This window comes from Eucyclogobius newberryi, unplaced genomic scaffold (assembly GCF_026437365.1).
Source record: "Eucyclogobius newberryi isolate DKJ021-1_F unplaced genomic scaffold, fEucNew1.0.hap1 SCAF_4, whole genome shotgun sequence".
In the NCBI taxonomy this organism is placed as follows: Eukaryota; Metazoa; Chordata; class Actinopteri; order Gobiiformes; family Gobiidae; genus Eucyclogobius; species Eucyclogobius newberryi.
Window position 1 is genome coordinate 2,829,829 of NW_027316056.1, and position 17,734 is coordinate 2,847,562.

Below are 17,734 nucleotides of genomic sequence, written 5' to 3' on the forward strand. Positions count from 1 at the left end.
CCAGGGGCTCCGACCCGGAGCCTCCGACCCGCAGAAGGTGCTCCCTGGCCGGGCAAAGTCTGGCCGTGTGCGGGGTGGATGATCCCTGCTCCGCCTCACGCGAGTTCGAGACCGGCTGGGTGCCCTTTTATCCATGAGGCACTGCACTGCCTCCGGCAGCCGAGTTCGGGGCCCGGTGAGGGCTCCAGGCTCCAGGGGCTCCGACCCGGAGCCTCCGACCCGCAGAAGGTGCTCCCTGGCCGGGCAAAGTCTGGCCGTGTGCGGGGTGGATGATCCCTGCTCCGCCTCACGCGAGTTCGAGACCGGCTGGGTGCCCTTTTATCCATGAGGCACTGCACTGCCTCCGGCAGCCGAGTTCGGGGCCCGGTGAGGGCTCCAGGCTCCAGGGGCTCCGACCCGGAGCCTCCGACCCGCAGAAGGTGCTCCCTGGCCGGGCAAAGTCTGGCCGTGTGCGGGGTGGATGATCCCTGCTCCGCCTCACGCGAGTTCGAGACCGGCTGGGTGCCCTTTTATCCATGAGGCACTGCACTGCCTCCGGCAGCCGAGTTCGGGGCCCGGTGAGGGCTCCAGGCTCCAGGGGCTCCGACCCGGAGCCTCCGACCCGCAGAAGGTGCTCCCTGGCCGGGCAAAGTCTGGCCGTGTGCGGGGTGGATGATCCCTGCTCCGCCTCACGCGAGTTCGAGACCGGCTGGGTGCCCTTTTATCCATGAGGCACTGCACTTCCTCCGGCAGCCGAGTTCGGGGCCCGGTGAGGGCTCCAGGCTCAAGGGGCTCCGACCCGGAGCCTCCGACCCGCAGAAGGTGCTCCCTGGCCGGGCAAAGTCTGGCCGTGTGCGGGGTGGATGATCCCTGCTCCGCCTCACGCGAGTTCGAGACCGGCTGGGTGCCCTTTTATCCATGAGGCACTGCACTGCCTCCGGCAGCCGAGTTCGGGGCCCGGTGAGGGCTCCAGGCTCCAGGGGCTCCGACCCGGAGCCTCCGACCCGCAGAAGGTGCTCCCTGGCCGGGCAAAGTCTGGCCGTGTGCGGGGTGGATGATCCCTGCTCCGTTTGCCGTGTGCGGGGTGGATGATCCCTGCTCCGCCTCACGCGAGTTCGAGACCGGCTGGGTGCCCTTTTATCCATGAGGCACTGCACTGCCTCCGGCAGCCGAGTTCGGGGCCCGGTGAGGGCTCCAGGCTCCAGGGGCTCCGACCCGGAGCCTCCGACCCGCAGAAGGTGCTCCCTGGCCGGGCAAAGTCTGGCCGTGTGCAGGGTGGATGATCCCTGCTCCGCCTCACGCGAGTTCGAGACCGGCTGGGTGCCCTTTTATCCATGAGGCACTGCACTGCCTCCGGCAGCCGAGTTCGGGGCCCGGTGAGGGCTCCAGGCTCCAGGGGCTCCGACCCGGAGCCTCCGACCCGCAGAAGGTGCTCCCTGGCCGGGCAAAGTCTGGCCGTGTGCGGGGTGGATGATCCCTGCTCCGCCTCACGCGAGTTCGAGACCGGCTGGGTGCCCTTTTATCCATGAGGCACTGCACTGCCTCCGGCAGCCGAGTTCGGGGCCCGGTGAGGGCTCCAGGCTCCAGGGGCTCCGACCCGGAGCCTCCGACCCGCAGAAGGTGCTCCCTGGCCGGGCAAAGTCTGGCCGTGTGCGGGGTGGATGATCCCTGCTCCGCCTCACGCGAGTTCGAGACCGGCTGGGTGCCCTTTTATCCATGAGGCACTGCACTGCCTCCGGCAGCCGAGTTCGGGGCCCGGTGAGGGCTCCAGGCTCCAGGGGCTCCGACCCGGAGCCTCCGACCCGCAGAAGGTGCTCCCTGGCCGGGCAAAGTCTGGCCGTGTGCGGGGTGGATGATCCCTGCTCCGCCTCACGCGAGTTCGAGACCGACTGGGTGCCCTTTTATCCAAGAATCAACTGGAGTGTGGAGCTTCTACGGGCCTCCAGGGGCACTGCCGACCCAGAGCTGTGCCCCGGCTTCAGTTCTCTGTATCTCAGGAAGTTTTTTATTTATACATTTATTTCATCCATAATCTCTAGCGCCTAAAGGGTTAACAGTGCTCGATTTGTGAATATATAGGTACAGGAACACTTGTGGACTGGGTGATCAGACCAAAGAAGTAACTGTAACACACAAAAAGTGACGCTTATGTAAGTAAAGTAACAATGGCACAGACCTTTGTGTCATTACCAGTGAAAGAGGAATTTATTCTTGAATTTTCTATCCTATCACTATTTGTGTTCTGTTCCTAAGCCATCATATCTATTCCGTTTTGGTCCATTCTATCATTTTTGCTTACAGTTCCGAAGGGGATGTAGCTCAGTGGTAGAGCGCATGCTTTGCATGGATAAGGCCCTGGGTTCAATCCCCAGCATCTCCAGACAATGCTTTAGTCATTGCAAGTTGCCATATTACACTGGAAGGAATTTCAGATACCTGTCACCTGCACGCCGGCGCGCAGTTTCCAAATTACAAAAGTTTTCTTGATGTAAAATGATGTATAACTTGCGGTCAATACCAGCAAGTTATACATCATTTTAAAGGTTATTTTCTCAACAAAACGAATATGTCATTGATTTACATTGAATAATATGCCCCAAGAAGCAATTACCAATAGTTTGTGAGAAAGTCTCAACTTTTACAAACGCATGTCCTACCTGTTTGCTTTTTATGACGGACAAAACGGCTTCCAATCTGTACATTCTTGTACTCAGTCTGTCGGTAAGGATCCATAGAAAAACAATATCCACTTGTATTTCTCCTGAAGTTATCGGATTTTGAGATATTGTCAAGTAAACAACGTTTTCTACAGTGAAAATATCCACATAAAGGCTCTGTCCGGCGCATTTCTCAATCCATATCAAATGACCTGTTTGACTTATAAGATGGTGTTTGGCATCGATCTTTTCTTCAGACTGTTAGCTAAAGAATGAGACCATCCACAATTGTTTCTGTCCGCGGGTTTGTTCTTTACAGCCGCCGCAAAAAAAAAAGGCGCCGCTTCCGACGCGGGCATCCATCTTGTTTACGTCCACTTAGCGCTAGCATGCGGTGACGTAGAAGACTTTGATTGAGATATTATTCTAGCCAATAAGAATACCTTTCGAATGGTGGGTGGGACTTAGGGCTTCTTCACACAGAAGCTTTGTAACATATATACATAGTATTTCTAGAAAAAGCGGGTTAGTGGTAGAGCGCATACCTTTGTTCATTTGTGTTGTTTCTAAACCATCAAATCTGTTCCGTTTTTGTCCATTCTATCATTTTGGAGAATTGAACCAAAGGGGATGTAGCTCATTGGTAGAGCATGTATGAGGTCCTGGGTTCAATCCCCAGCATCTCCTGACACTGCTTTAGTCATTGCAAGCTGCCATATTACACTGGAAGGAATTTTAGAGACCTTGACTTAAATATGCCATGTCAACACTTCTGACATCCACAGTGGCCTAATGGATGTCAGAAGCTAATATTTGGTAAGTTTAGACCATTCAGTGCTTTGACCAGTATAAATCATAGCATCACTCTTTGGCTAATGGATATTCAAAAATCAACATTTCATCCACAAGCTTAAAAAAAACTATAAATCCATTGTGCACTGTCACCCTGCCAAATTATAACTCAGTGATTGTTAGATATCTTTTGTTGAAATATCCGTCAGTAAAAGTGTATGTATGGTATAGTGTAGGTTTATTGTCATCTGATGCCGAGATAGATGCTCAAACTCAAGCTTAAGTGCAAACTCCCAGTCCCACATTACGGTTGAATCTTGCAGCACTTATAAAATATATACAAGTACAATAAGTCTGGATGGGTGTCAAGAGAGGCTTTGAAACATGGCATCCATTCAGGCGCAACATTTTGAAATCAACTTTTTGTTTTTCCATGCATCTATGGACTAGCAGGTTTGATGGTGTTTCTTTTTGGAGTGTTTCTAGACAAAGTGGTTCAGTGGTAGCGCGCATACCTTTGTTCATTTGGGATCAGACATGTTTTCCAGCCATGCTTGACTGGACAAGCATACCTTGATTTTTAATTGGTCTCAAGATTTCACAGTCATTTTCCAAAGATGCAGTATTGTGGTGGCCAGGTGGACAAGCCAATGAGAAAAAAATACATTGGCATTGCTTCATATTTCTTAGAACCCTGCCGGAAACATACCTTTCTCTTCCCCTTGACCAGCAAATGACGTCACCTGCTTAACAGTGCTCGATTTGTGAATATATAGGTACAGGAACACTTGTGGACTGGGTGATCAGACCAAAGAAGTAACTGTAACACACAAAAAGTGACGCTTATGTAAGTAAAGTAACAATGGCACAGACCTTTGTGTCATTACCAGTGAAAGAGGAATTTATTCTTGAATTTTCTATCCGATCACTATTTGTGTTCTGTTCCTAAGCCATCATATCTGTTCCGTTTTGGTCCATTCTATCATTTTTGCTTACAGTTCGGAAGGGTATGTAGCTCAGTGGTAGAGCGCATGCTTAGCATGAATGAGGCCCTGGGTTCAATCCCCAGCATCTCCAGACAATGCTTTAGTCATTGCAAGTTGCCATATTACACTGGAAGGAATTTCAGATACCTGTCACCTTACAAAAGTTCTATTGATGTAAAATGATGTATAACTTGCGGTCAATACCAACAAGTTATACATCATTTTAAAGGTTATTTTCTCAACAAAACGAATATGTCATTGATTTACATTGAATAATATGCCCCAAGAAGCAATTACCAATAGTTTGTGAGAAAGTCTCAACTTTTACAAACGCATGTCTGTGATAAAATGTGAATATATGATTATATTTCTGTGATGTATTTTATCTGCATAATAGTGATATTTTATCTGCATCATTAGTCTAAGAGAAGAACGGGTGTGTGACAGCATTTGTTTGTGAAGGGGTCGTAAAGATGGGCCAAAGGATGTTTACCCTAGGGGGGGTGATAACCCAGAGGAGTCTGGGTAATGTTTACCCAAGGCTTGATCTCTACGGAAAAATACCAAGTGCCTTGATGTGAGGCTGACCAATGAGAAATGTGACCCGCCTATTCCAGAATATCTAATAAAACCAACCAGCATGGGAAAAAACGAGGTGAGACGCGGGGGTGAGACGCAGGAGGGTCAGCCAGGCTCCTTACAACGGCCTGGCTGACACAGTCCCCGCGTTTTCTCCCATGCATGCCACACAAATGTCTGACGTTTCTGTGTCGTTTCATATTCTAGGTTGAATTGTGTTCTCGATGTGTTACGGAATAGCATCGGTGTATGTCTAATTCCATGACATTTTCTGGTCCTATCGAGCCGGACGACAAGCAGCCCCTTCGCGGAGATTGACGGGTGAATCGGTGAAGTCTGTGCACAGCTAAAAGGAAGTCCACTTTTCCCGTGGCCGCCCATCGCACCTCAGTCTCCGCGAGGAGAGCGCGTCGTTTCGAAGCAGCAGGAGAACACAGGCGACAAAGAAGGTCAGACAAAATTTTGTGTGTGAAAAAGAGTTAGCCATGAAACGTTTTTATGCATTAGTTTGATATTTACTGGAAAAAATATTGTATGCTTTTATGCGCAGTTAGGTATTACTGAGGAAATACCCAGTTTCATATTACTGAGGAAATATTGTAGGCTTATGGACGAGATAAGTTTCTCACATAAAGCAAGGCAGTTAGGTATTACTGAGGAAATACCCAGTTTCATATTACTGAGGAAATATGCAGTTTAGGTATTACTGAGGAAATACCCAGTTTAGGTATTACTGAGGAAATACCCAGTTTAATATTACTGAGGAAATATGTGTGAATGTAAGCGCTGTGCACGAGCGAAGTAAGTAAGAGAGAAGTGTGAATGTGTGAATGAGGATTAATAAGTGATTCACTAACGAGTGTGAGAATCACAATTAATCATACAAGGGTCACAAGGCGTTATTCTGAGAGATCTAAAATTTGCAGTCACGGGTGAATCTTTAAACACCTAGCATTATCTCCGGTGGAAAATCAATAAGAAATTCTACTAGAAGCTTGAGATATGACGTGACTGTAAAGCAAGTAGCATTTCTCTCAGACGACCGAGACCAAATAATGCCAAAATTATCACCCCAAACTGTAAAAAGACAAAGGAAAAGTCATAAGAGGATTTTGGAGGGAGACTTCCAGCGTGCTCAGATGACGTGGCAGAGAGGGGGAGATAAGGAGGGTCAACAAGGCAGGAGAATTGGGGGAAAGCAGCTCAGAGGACGCTCTGAACTGATGAAATAAGTAAAACTAAACTCAGCTGGTTTTAAATTTTAGTATTTCAACAAATTTGGGGTTTTTGTTTGATTGACAACAGTCAATTATAAAGATTTTATTAAACTTGATAAGAGATGAAGATGAATTCAGATTTTCATAGATGGCCAATTTTTTGGGGAATGTGATCACAGACAGGACACTTCCTGTCCCCGACATAGAAGACAAAAGTCGTGTTTTTTGTGTGCACCAAACAAAGCCACGTTTTGTTTTGTTTTATTTTTGGACTTGACGAAAATTATCTTTTTTGACTTAATGCATGACTAGATGAAAGTACAGGACGAAAAGACAGAAGGGTTTTTAAATTTAGGATCAAATGCAGGCACAAGCCTGGGAAGTGATAATGTGGGTAAATGGGTGACGACTGATGTTTTTGGACATAGAACGGGCAGTAAGTAAAGTGATAGTAAAAGTTATATCAGTAACTTATTTATTTGTATGATCATGAGGAAACCTCGTATTGCATGTAGACGTAAGTGAGGGAATAAGTTAAATAGTGACGTCCGATGTCCTCCTTGGAAAGACATGAATGGGTCATTAACTAAAGACAACAGGACACCAAGTCATAAAAGATAGCCAGAGATAACAGGGGCTATTGACTGGCAAAGAATCTGGAGGACTCAGGATGGAGCAGATGTCCGTTAACTTTACGGATCACAGGGACACCAAGAGGTTACACCTCAGGGGGGGGTTGACGTGATGGGTATTAAGGAGAAGAGTTAACATTAACAGCGAAAGAATTTGACATTCTAAAAGGAATTACCTGAAGGATTGTGGAGATTCAATCAAGAATTGAATAGATTTAAATAAGACAATATCATCTAAATTTAGACGCTATAGAAGTTATGAAAACCAGTGATAACAGGACTTAAACATTATAGGACTCAGGACGGAGGCAAGAGATGGTTAGACTGATAAAATGATGTGCCTTATGTACAAGGGGAAGGTTTAGGATCATTTTGATTGTTATACACATATAGACTTGCTAGAACAAACTAATACACAATGTTTGTAAAGCACCACACGAGCAGGTGTGAGAGATTGAGTTTGAAACTCACCTGAAGCACATATAGAAGATTAGCACATATTACATTAGATGGGTGACTTTATTCAGGCCACACCCACAGAGGAGATGTGAAATTGTTAATTATGATGAAGAATTCTAAGTTGTGAACTGACCCTTATGGCCAGCTCAACGGGGGAATTATTGAGATAATTATTATTGTTTGATGTATTTGTATTGCACACACACACACACATACGCGCGCACACGTGGAGACCAAACATTTAGAGTTTGAGACATTTAGAGTTTGAGGATACAAAACATTTAGAGTTTGAAACATTTGGAGTTTGAAACAAATGGTGGTAAAACAGATAGGTTAGGGCAGTGTCGGATTACAGACACACAGGGTGGGAGCCCAGCGCCGTGTAAGGGGGGGCTCAGCCAGGGATGTGACCGCTGAACTGTGAAAGGTCAAGAGGTGACATTGCGGAGTGGAGTGACAGACGCAATTCCATCTCTTCCTTGATTACATCTTGGATTAGTGAAAGTTGTAAACTATCTGGATTATTTAATTTTGTTTAAATGTAGTAGTTTGAGAAATGGGAATTCAATATCTCAAAAAGGAGGGATATGTACGTGTAACCAAATATTCCGAATCAATAATTACTAAAAAAAAAATTGTAAACAGGAAAACTGTTTGAAATGCACTGAATTGTCGAAAAGACTTTGTTTATCACCACAGCAGAACGTGTTGGAGATGTGGTGTTTACAGAGACAATCCAAGTGGGACAGCCAGTGGACGGAGCCACACCGTGTCGTCCTCACACCGACCATTGGAGGGACGAGAACATGGGTGCTCTCATGGGAAAGTGAGAGAAATGTCTGGACAACACAGCACCAGATCCATAACATCGCAGACGCAGGACTTCGTTTGTATTCTTCGTTTTTGTATGCAGAGACAACAGACAGAGATTCTACAGTACGCAAAGTACTATACTCTGCTACAATGAACGAGAGACAGAGGCTACGGTGCGCAGAGTACCATACTCTGTGAAAAAGAATCAACGAGTTATCATCATCAAGTGATGACGGTAATATGGGTGCTGAACACCTGTATTATACAATTGGGACAATCGGGACAAGAGGGACAATCGATCAACATACACAGAAATGGAATATAGAGGGAAGAAAATAAGTGATCAACATGAAAGGTTATGAAATGTGTAATGTGAAATGTTTAATGTACAATGTATAATTGACATGACAGTAGCTGAAGAAACACAATGGCATATTATACAGCCACAGTTGTTTGCACTAACTAAGAGAGTTTTTTTTTATCTGCTACAACATAACTACATGTAATGTTAATGAGATTATGAATTGAGATGGGAAATGTACCAGTTCATATGTGTCATAGGTGTGACCGAAGCAAGCAGCGGGAGGAGGTCTCTTAAGGAACCAAGAGAGGACGTGATATGGTGGTGTGGGGACACTTGTGGGACGTTGTGCCTATGTATCCCTTTTGTGGCCAGCCATGGTCATAACAAAGACCAGCATCACCCAGAACCATACCGCAGGGTCAAGGTCGAGAGGTTAGAGGACAATCTGGTCCCAGTAGCACCTGATACTACGTATTTGATTCTATTGGGGTGTCCAGAGGTCCCTGACGAGTCAAACTGACTGACCACAGAGCAGCGGGTTTAAGGGCTTTCCGCTTGTACTTCTATATTTCCCATCACACCGCACAAATTATAGACAAGATAAATTGTCTGTTTGTCAAATTACAGAGATTGACCAATCTGACTCAAAATTTAGGACAGTAATGCTGTAGAAATGTTGTGGGCCGAGAGAAAAGAAATGTGTTCAATGTTGAGAACCGTGCATAAACTTTTTGAGTGTAAAAGTGTCATTTTAACACCAATATGAAAGACATGTTGAAAACTGAAAAGAATGATATGTTTGGCATATGAGACAGTAGACTAATGCTTTGATAAACAGGAGGGAAATGTGATAAAATGTGAATATATGATTATATTTCTGTGATGTATTTTATCTGCATAATAGTGATATTTTATCTGCATCATTAGTCTAAGAGAAGAACGGGTGTGTGACAGCATTTGTTTGTGAAGGGGTCGTAAAGATGGGCCAAAGGATGTTTACCCTAGGGGGGGTGATAACCCAGAGGAGTCTGGGTAATGTTTACCCAAGGCTTGATCTCTACGGAAAAATACCAAGTGCCTTGATGTGAGGCTGACCAATGAGAAATGTGACCCGCCTATTCCAGAATATCTAATAAAACCAACCAGCATGGGAAAAAACGAGGTGAGACGCGGGGGTGAGACGCAGGAGGGTCAGCCAGGCTCCTTACAACGGCCTGGCTGACACAGTCCCCGCGTTTTCTCCCATGCATGCCACACAAATGTCTGACGTTTCTGTGTCGTTTCATATTCTAGGTTGAATTGTGTTCTCGATGTGTTACGGAATAGCATCGGTGTATGTCTAATTCCATGACAATGTCCTACCTGTTTGCTTTTTATGACGGACAAAACGGCTTCCAATCTGTACATTCTTGTACTCAGTCTGTCGGTAAGGATCCATAGAAAAACAATATCCACTTGTATTTTTCCTGAAGTTATCGGATTTTGAGATATTGTCAAGTAAACAACGTTTTCTACAGTGAAAATATCCACATAAAGGCTCTGTCCGGCGCATTTCTCAATCCATATCAAATGACCTGTTTGACTTATAAGATGGTGTTTGGCATCGATCTTTTCTTCAGACTGTTAGCTACAGAATGAGACCATCCACAATTGTTTCTGTCCGCGGGTTTGTTCTTTACAGCCGCCGCAAAAAAAAAGGCGCCGCTTCCGACGCGGGCATCCATCTTGTTTACGTCCACTTAGCGCTAGCATGCGGTGACGTAGAAGACTTTGATTGAGATATTATTCTAGCCAATAAGAATACCTTTCGAATGGTGGGTGGGACTTAGGGCTTCTTCACACAGAGGCTTTGTAACATATATACATAGTATTTCTAGAAAAAGCGGGTTAGTGGTAGAGCGCATACCTTTGTTCATTTGTGTTGTTTCTAAACCATCAAATCTGTTCCGTTTTTGTCCATTCTATCATTTTGGAGAATTGAACCAAAGGGGATGTAGCTCAGTGGTAGAGCATGTATGAGGTCCTGGGTTCAATCCCCAGCATCTCCTGACACTGCTTTAGTCATTGCAAGCTGCCATATTACACTGGAAGGAATTTTAGAGACCTTGACTTAAATATGCCATGTCAACACTTCTGACATCCACAGTGGCCTAATGGATGTCAGAAGCTAATATTTGGTAAGTTTAGACCATTCAGTGCTTTGACCAGTATAAATCATAGCATCACTCTTTGGCTAATGGATATTCAAAAATCAACATTTCATCCACAAGCTTAAAAAAAACTATAAATCCATTGTGCACTGTCACCCTGCCAAATTATAACTCAGTGATTGTTAGATATCTTTTGTTGAAATATCCGTCAGTAAAAGTGTATGTATGGTATAGTGTAGGTTTATTGTCATCTGATGCCGAGATAGATGCTCAAACTCAAGCTTAAGTGCAAACTCCCAGTCCCACATTACGGTTGAATCTTGCAGCACTTATAAAATATATACAAGTACAATAAGTCTGGATGGGTGTCAAGAGAGGCTTTGAAACATGGCATCCATTCAGGCGCAACATTTTGAAATCAACTTTTTGTTTTTCCATGCATCTATGGACTAGCAGGTTTGATGGTGTTTCTTTTTGGAGTGTTTCTAGACAAAGTGGGTCAGTGGTAGCGCGCATACCTTTGTTCATTTGGGATCAGACATGTTTTCCAGCAATGCTTGACTGGACAAGCATACCTTGATTTTTAATTGGTCTCAAGATTTCACAGTCATTTTCCAAAGATGCAGTATTGTGGTGGCCAGGTGGACAAGCCAATGAGAAAAAAATACATTGGCATTGCTTCATATTTCTTTGAACCCTGCCGGAAACATACCTTTCTCTTCCCCTTGACCAGCAAAGGACGTCACCTGCTTAACAGTGCTCGATTTGTGAATATATAGGTACAGGAACACTTGTGGACTGGGTGATCAGACCAAAGAAGTAACTGTAACACACAAAAAGTGACGCTTATGTAAGTAAAGTAACAATGGCACAGACCTTTGTGTCATTACCAGTGAAAGAGGAATTTATTCTTGAATTTTCTATCCTATCACTATTTGTGTTCTGTTCCTAAGCCATCATATCTATTCCGTTTTGGTCCATTCTATCATTTTTGCTTACAGTTCCGAAGGGGATGTAGCTCAGTGGTAGAGCGCATGCTTTGCATGGATGATGCCCTGGGTTCAATCCCCAGCATCTCCAGACAATGCTTTAGTCATTGCAAGTTGCCATATTACACTGGAAGGAATTTCAGATACCTGTCACCTGCACGCCGGCGCGCAGTTTCCAAATTACAAAAGTTTTCTTGATGTAAAATGATGTATAACTTGCGGTCAATACCAGCAAGTTATACATCATTTTAAAGGTTATTTTCTCAACAAAACGAATATGTCATTGATTTACATTGAATAATATGCCCCAAGAAGCAATTACCAATAGTTTGTGAGAAAGTCTCAACTTTTACAAACGCATGTCCTACCTGTTTGCTTTTTATGACGGACAAAACGGCTTCCAATCTGTACATTCTTGTACTCAGTCTGTCGGTAAGGATCCATAGAAAAACAATATCCACTTGTATTTTTCCTGAAGTTATCGGATTTTGAGATATTGTCAAGTAAACAACGTTTTCTACAGTGAAAATATCCACATAAAGGCTCTGTCCGGCGCATTTCTCAATCCATATCAAATGACCTGTTTGACTTATAAGATGGTGTTTGGCATCGATCTTTTCTTCAGACTGTTAGCTACAGAATGAGACCATCCACAATTGTTTCTGTCCGCGGGTTTGTTCTTTACAGCCGCCGCAAAAAAAAAAGGCGCCGCTTCCGACGCGGGCATCCATCTTGTTTACGTCCACTTAGCGCTAGCATGCAGTGACGTAGAAGACTTTGATTGAGATATTATTCTAGCCAATAAGAATACCTTTCGAATGGTGGGTGGGACTTAGGGCTTCTTCACACAGAGGCTTTGTAACATATATACATAGTATTTCTAGAAAAAGCGGGTTAGTGGTAGAGCGCATACCTTTGTTCATTTGTGTTGTTTCTAAACCATCAAATCTGTTCCGTTTTTGTCCATTCTATCATTTTGGAGAATTGAACCAAAGGGGATGTAGCTCAGTGGTAGAGCATGTATGAGGTCCTGGGTTCAATCCCCAGCATCTCCTGACACTGCTTTAGTCATTGCAAGCTGCCATATTACACTGGAAGGAATTTTAGAGACCTTGACTTAAATATGCCATGTCAACACTTCTGACATCCACAGTGGCCTAATGGATGTCAGAAGCTAATATTTGGTAAGTTTAGACCATTCAGTGCTTTGACCAGTATAAATCATAGCATCACTCTTTGGCTAATGGATATTCAAAAATCAACATTTCATCCACAAGCTTAAAAAAAACTATAAATCCATTGTGCACTGTCACCCTGCCAAATTATAACTCAGTGATTGTTAGATATCTTTTGTTGAAATATCCGTCAGTAAAAGTGTATGTATGGTATAGTGTAGGTTTATTGTCATCTGATGCCGAGATAGATGCTCAAACTCAAGCTTAAGTGCAAACTCCCAGTCCCACATTACGGTTGAATCTTGCAGCACTTATAAAATATATACAAGTACAATAAGTCTGGATGGGTGTCAAGAGAGGCTTTGAAACATGGCATCCATTCAGGCGCAACATTTTGAAATCAACTTTTTGTTTTTCCATGCATCTATGGACTAGCAGGTTTGATGGTGTTTCTTTTTGGAGTGTTTCTAGACAAAGTGGGTCAGTGGTAGCGCGCATACCTTTGTTCATTTGGGATCAGACATGTTTTCCAGCAATGCTTGACTGGACAAGCATACCTTGATTTTTAATTGGTCTCAAGATTTCACAGTCATTTTCCAAAGATGCAGTATTGTGGTGGCCAGGTGGACAAGCCAATGAGAAAAAAATACATTGGCATTGCTTCATATTTCTTTGAACCCTGCCGGAAACATACCTTTCTCTTCCCCTTGACCAGCAAAGGACGTCACCTGCTTAACAGTGCTCGATTTGTGAATATATAGGTACAGGAACACTTGTGGACTGGGTGATCAGACCAAAGAAGTAACTGTAACACACAAAAAGTGACGCTTATGTAAGTAAAGTAACAATGGCACAGACCTTTGTGTCATTACCAGTGAAAGAGGAATTTATTCTTGAATTTTCTATCCGATCACTATTTGTGTTCTGTTCCTAAGCCATCATATCTGTTCCGTTTTGGTCCATTCTATCATTTTTGCTTACAGTTCGGAAGGGTATGTAGCTCAGTGGTAGAGCGCATGCTTAGCATGTATGAGGCCCTGGGTTCAATCCCCAGCATCTCCAGACAATGCTTTAGTCATTGCAAGTTGCCATATTACACTGGAAGGAATTTCAGATACCTGTCACCTGCACGCCGGCGCGCAGTTTCCAAATTACAAAAGTTTTCTTGATGTAAAATGATGTATAACTTGCGGTCAATACCAGCAAGTTATACATCATTTTAAAGGTTATTTTCTCAACAAAACGAATATGTCATTGATTTACATTGAATAATATGCCCCAAGAAGCAATTACCAATAGTTTGTGAGAAAGTCTCAACTTTTACAAACGCATGTCCTACCTGTTTGCTTTTTATGACGGACAAAACGGCTTCCAATCTGTACATTCTTGTACTCAGTCTGTCGGTAAGGATCCATAGAAAAACAATATCCACTTGTATTTTTCCTGAAGTTATCGGATTTTGAGATATTGTCAAGTAAACAACGTTTTCTACAGTGAAAATATCCACATAAAGGCTCTGTCCGGCGCATTTCTCAATCCATATCAAATGACCTGTTTGACTTATAAGATGGTGTTTGGCATCGATCTTTTCTTCAGACTGTTAGCTACAGAATGAGACCATCCACAATTGTTTCTGTCCGCGGGTTTGTTCTTTACAGCCGCCGCAAAAAAAAAGGCGCCGCTTCCGACGCGGGCATCCATCTTGTTTACGTCCACTTAGCGCTAGCATGCGGTGACGTAGAAGACTTTGATTGAGATATTATTCTAGCCAATAAGAATACCTTTCGAATGGTGGGTGGGACTTAGGGCTTCTTCACACAGAGGCTTTGTAACATATATACATAGTATTTCTAGAAAAAGCGGGTTAGTGGTAGAGCGCATACCTTTGTTCATTTGTGTTGTTTCTAAACCATCAAATCTGTTCCGTTTTTGTCCATTCTATCATTTTGGAGAATTGAACCAAAGGGGATGTAGCTCAGTGGTAGAGCATGTATGAGGTCCTGGGTTCAATCCCCAGCATCTCCTGACACTGCTTTAGTCATTGCAAGCTGCCATATTACACTGGAAGGAATTTTAGAGACCTTGACTTAAATATGCCATGTCAACACTTCTGACATCCACAGTGGCCTAATGGATGTCAGAAGCTAATATTTGGTAAGTTTAGACCATTCAGTGCTTTGACCAGTATAAATCATAGCATCACTCTTTGGCTAATGGATATTCAAAAATCAACATTTCATCCACAAGCTTAAAAAAAACTATAAATCCATTGTGCACTGTCACCCTGCCAAATTATAACTCAGTGATTGTTAGATATCTTTTGTTGAAATATCCGTCAGTAAAAGTGTATGTATGGTATAGTGTAGGTTTATTGTCATCTGATGCCGAGATAGATGCTCAAACTCAAGCTTAAGTGCAAACTCCCAGTCCCACATTACGGTTGAATCTTGCAGCACTTATAAAATATATACAAGTACAATAAGTCTGGATGGGTGTCAAGAGAGGCTTTGAAACATGGCATCCATTCAGGCGCAACATTTTGAAATCAACTTTTTGTTTTTCCATGCATCTATGGACTAGCAGGTTTGATGGTGTTTCTTTTTGGAGTGTTTCTAGACAAAGTGGGTCAGTGGTAGCGCGCATACCTTTGTTCATTTGGGATCAGACATGTTTTCCAGCAATGCTTGACTGGACAAGCATACCTTGATTTTTAATTGGTCTCAAGATTTCACAGTCATTTTCCAAAGATGCAGTATTGTGGTGGCCAGGTGGACAAGCCAATGAGAAAAAAATACATTGGCATTGCTTCATATTTCTTTGAACCCTGCCGGAAACATACCTTTCTCTTCCCCTTGACCAGCAAAGGACGTCACCTGCTTAACAGTGCTCGATTTGTGAATATATAGGTACAGGAACACTTGTGGACTGGGTGATCAGACCAAAGAAGTAACTGTAACACACAAAAAGTGACGCTTATGTAAGTAAAGTAACAATGGCACAGACCTTTGTGTCATTACCAGTGAAAGAGGAATTTATTCTTGAATTTTCTATCCGATCACTATTTGTGTTCTGTTCCTAAGCCATCATATCTGTTCCGTTTTGGTCCATTCTATCATTTTTGCTTACAGTTCGGAAGGGTATGTAGCTCAGTGGTAGAGCGCATGCTTAGCATGTATGAGGCCCTGGGTTCAATCCCCAGCATCTCCAGACAATGCTTTAGTCATTGCAAGTTGCCATATTACACTGGAAGGAATTTCAGATACCTGTCACCTGCACGCCGGCGCGCAGTTTCCAAATTACAAAAGTTTTCTTGATGTAAAATGATGTATAACTTGCGGTCAATACCAGCAAGTTATACATCATTTTAAAGGTTATTTTCTCAACAAAACGAATATGTCATTGATTTACATTGAATAATATGCCCCAAGAAGCAATTACCAATAGTTTGTGAGAAAGTCTCAACTTTTACAAACGCATGTCCTACCTGTTTGCTTTTTATGACGGACAAAACGGCTTCCAATCTGTACATTCTTGTACTCAGTCTGTCGGTAAGGATCCATAGAAAAACAATATCCACTTGTATTTTTCCTGAAGTTATCGGATTTTGAGATATTGTCAAGTAAACAACGTTTTCTACAGTGAAAATATCCACATAAAGGCTCTGTCCGGCGCATTTCTCAATCCATATCAAATGACCTGTTTGACTTATAAGATGGTGTTTGGCATCGATCTTTTCTTCAGACTGTTAGCTACAGAATGAGACCATCCACAATTGTTTCTGTCCGCGGGTTTGTTCTTTACAGCCGCCGCAAAAAAAAAGGCGCCGCTTCCGACGCGGGCATCCATCTTGTTTACGTCCACTTAGCGCTAGCATGCGGTGACGTAGAAGACTTTGATTGAGATATTATTCTAGCCAATAAGAATACCTTTCGAATGGTGGGTGGGACTTAGGGCTTCTTCACACAGAGGCTTTGTAACATATATACATAGTATTTCTAGAAAAAGCGGGTTAGTGGTAGAGCGCATACCTTTGTTCATTTGTGTTGTTTCTAAACCATCAAATCTGTTCCGTTTTTGTCCATTCTATCATTTTGGAGAATTGAACCAAAGGGGATGTAGCTCAGTGGTAGAGCATGTATGAGGTCCTGGGTTCAATCCCCAGCATCTCCTGACACTGCTTTAGTCATTGCAAGCTGCCATATTACACTGGAAGGAATTTTAGAGACCTTGACTTAAATATGCCATGTCAACACTTCTGACATCCACAGTGGCCTAATGGATGTCAGAAGCTAATATTTGGTAAGTTTAGACCATTCAGTGCTTTGACCAGTATAAATCATAGCATCACTCTTTGGCTAATGGATATTCAAAAATCAACATTTCATCCACAAGCTTAAAAAAAACTATAAATCCATTGTGCACTGTCACCCTGCCAAATTATAACTCAGTGATTGTTAGATATCTTTTGTTGAAATATCCGTCAGTAAAAGTGTATGTATGGTATAGTGTAGGTTTATTGTCATCTGATGCCGAGATAGATGCTCAAACTCAAGCTTAAGTGCAAACTCCCAGTCCCACATTACGGTTGAATCTTGCAGCACTTATAAAATATATACAAGTACAATAAGTCTGGATGGGTGTCAAGAGAGGCTTTGAAACATGGCATCCATTCAGGCGCAACGTTTTGAAATCAACTTTTTGTTTTTCCATGCATCTATGGACTAGCAGGTTTGATGGTGTTTCTTTTTGGAGTGTTTCTAGACAAAGTGGGTCAGTGGTAGCGCGCATACCTTTGTTCATTTGGGATCAGACATGTTTTCCAGCAATGCTTGACTGGACAAGCATACCTTGATTTTTAATTGGTCTCAAGATTTCACAGTCATTTTCCAAAGATGCAGTATTGTGGTGGCCAGGTGGACAAGCCAATGAGAAAAAAATACATTGGCATTGCTTCATATTTCTTTGAACCCTGCCGGAAACATACCTTTCTCTTCCCCTTGAC

General features: G+C 43.3%; 5 non-coding genes across 5 annotated transcripts; all 5 read left to right on the top strand.

Moving 5' to 3' along the window:
- The first annotated feature begins 2,287 nt into the window (after positions 1-2,287).
- On the top strand, positions 2,288-2,359 carry trnaa-ugc (transfer RNA alanine (anticodon UGC)). The gene has a single exon. It is a non-coding gene; the product is annotated as a tRNA-Ala (tRNA).
- Positions 2,360-4,433: 2,074 nt separating this feature from the next.
- Positions 4,434-4,505, top strand: trnaa-agc (transfer RNA alanine (anticodon AGC)). The gene has a single exon. It is a non-coding gene; the product is annotated as a tRNA-Ala (tRNA).
- Positions 4,506-11,576: 7,071 nt separating this feature from the next.
- trnaa-ugc (transfer RNA alanine (anticodon UGC)) lies at positions 11,577-11,648 on the top strand. The gene has a single exon. It is a non-coding gene; the product is annotated as a tRNA-Ala (tRNA).
- Positions 11,649-13,722: 2,074 nt separating this feature from the next.
- On the top strand, positions 13,723-13,794 carry trnaa-agc (transfer RNA alanine (anticodon AGC)). Its single transcript has one exon. It is a non-coding gene; the product is annotated as a tRNA-Ala (tRNA).
- Positions 13,795-15,867: 2,073 nt separating this feature from the next.
- Positions 15,868-15,939, top strand: trnaa-agc (transfer RNA alanine (anticodon AGC)). The gene has a single exon. It is a non-coding gene; the product is annotated as a tRNA-Ala (tRNA).
- Positions 15,940-17,734: the final 1,795 nt, after the last annotated feature.